This window comes from Melozone crissalis, unplaced genomic scaffold (assembly GCF_028551555.1).
Source record: "Melozone crissalis strain CALT ecotype California unplaced genomic scaffold, PUWL_Pcris_2 ptg000004l_1, whole genome shotgun sequence".
Taxonomy (NCBI): Eukaryota; Metazoa; Chordata; class Aves; order Passeriformes; family Passerellidae; genus Melozone; species Melozone crissalis.
This window is the reverse complement of record NW_026535782.1, coordinates 18105113-18107357: the sequence shown is the minus strand read 5'-3', so window position 1 is coordinate 18107357 and position 2245 is coordinate 18105113.

The window sequence follows — 2245 nt, the reverse complement described above, 5'->3', positions numbered from 1 at the left end:
TGGGCTCTCTGATATAAACTGAAAGAGAACTGTACAACTAGTAGCAGCTGCTATTTGAGATACTATGATTTAAAACAAGGATTAATGTTACAGTTGACATTGCAAAAGGGAGTCAGGTCTATTAATAGATGCTATGGTGTGCGAGCAATGTTGGCCTTTCTCCATCTGACAGTATTAGATGTTACAATTTTGGTGATACATTTGAAATATTGTATTCCCTATTTTTATGTGGCTGTATGTGCTAAGAACAGCATTTAAAGACTGTCTTCTTTGCATAAATTGCACAGAGCTATTTTAAGATGATCAACTTATGTTGCACAAGAAAATCATCATATTGCACTAATGAGGAGCTATTCTTTTCTGATTAGGAAGTATACCTCACAATATGAAGTATACATCCTAATATAAAAAGTTTCTATATTGATAAATATTCCTATATATATTTTCAGGGCCATTTTTGCAATATTTTCAGATAAAATGCAATGTCATATTCTGCCCCAACTTTATACCATGCTGACCCAGTGAGCCAGATACTAGGACTATGTCAGCTTCTTCTAGCTAAGAAATGGCTGTCACCACTTCAATGAACCAGGAATGCAGTAAAACGTTGAGGTGAGTACACTGGAAATGAACTTGTAATGTTCCATTGTACATATGGCTGAGCCCACCATTAATTAGATTATGAAATTATCTTGTGCTAAAGTGCATTTAGCATTATCCAGGCAAATGGAGAGAAAAGCAACTGAAAGAAATGACTTTAGCAGCCACCCCTGAAATATAAACCTCTTTCACGCAGCTACAAACAGGAGGAAGGAGGAACTAAACGTGTGTTCAACCTTTGTGCAGGACATCTCCCCACGATATGAAATGAAACAGAGGCTTCTTAACCAACTTATTCAGATAGCATTTGACTTTCACTTTCATGGCACTCCATGCATAGAAAGATTCAGTCTTTATAAAACAAAGATCTTAATCTCAAAATTTCACCTTTTTCCATCATATAATTTAATGTTTCCCATTTCCCTTGACTATATCAAAGGGTAAGCCGACACCATAATCTCATAGTACAGTACAGGTTAGGATATATAGCAAGACTATCTTGAAATTAACCATGACAGAGGCTGACAGCATTAGTAGCATCATCACAGATTTCAGTACAGTTTAGAAACCTAGTTCTTCATTTAGGACACTTTGAATACTTCCTCCTGTTGTTATAGTTCCACTGGTAACTTTAAAGCTCATCTAGGTATGTCTATTTCCAGACAATAAGGTTAATGGCATCTTACCACAAATCATCTTTTCTAAAAAAGCATCACCTCCATCTCCAGGTCTTACCAATGCTCCATCAAAACCCTTCAATAGCCATCCCACCTGCTATTGCAAAAACATTCCTAATTCCCTAATCATACTTTGAGACAAAGGAATATCAGAAGATATTTTAAAAATAGCTTTTCATCATACACTACACAACTCCTACACTCCAGTAATGTTACTGACTTTGAGCTAGTGCTCTACAATGCTGTATTTTTTTAACAAAAAGAAAACTTGTGGAAACTAGTTTTGCCTCTAGACAGCATGAAAATAAGTTAAAAACTGGTTAAAGAGAGTTTTAATTTATCAATTAATGTTGCTGCAATTTTTTCCATTCTTAATTCTTGCTGAAACCAAATGGTGATTTGTCTTGGCCCAGTCCAGCACTAATTCAGTAAAGGAGAACCTTTCCAGAGGCTTCAGCAACTATCAGACTAGATATTATGCCCAAGCTAACAAACAAACCACTGCTTTCCATCATGCTGTGACAAGGACTACTTAGGAAGGAATGATAGGTTGCAGAATGTTCTGAAGACAAAGACGTATAAAAGACATGTTTTTGTTTAAATCAATTACTGTCAGTGACATTAATTAATGGCTATTATTCTGCACATCTCTATCCATCATGCATTCACTCAGTTTAAATCCTTTACTTCTGTCCTGGGTGTAAATAAGTATGGGAGATGGGAAGAAAAGGTGAGAAAAGGTGTAGTTATTAGTTTAGTCTAAGTGATTGACGTCCAAGTGAACACTGATAGACAAAGTCTCCAGACTTGTGCCATTATCCAGTTAGAGAAAGAGCATTTACTTAGTAAGGGCAGTTAAAATAGAAAACAGAAAAATGGTGTACATGCAATAATGTGAAAGAGGGAAAAGATTCTGCCTTTGTACAAGAAAGAAATACCAATGGCTATGAGGGAGACCAACAAGCACA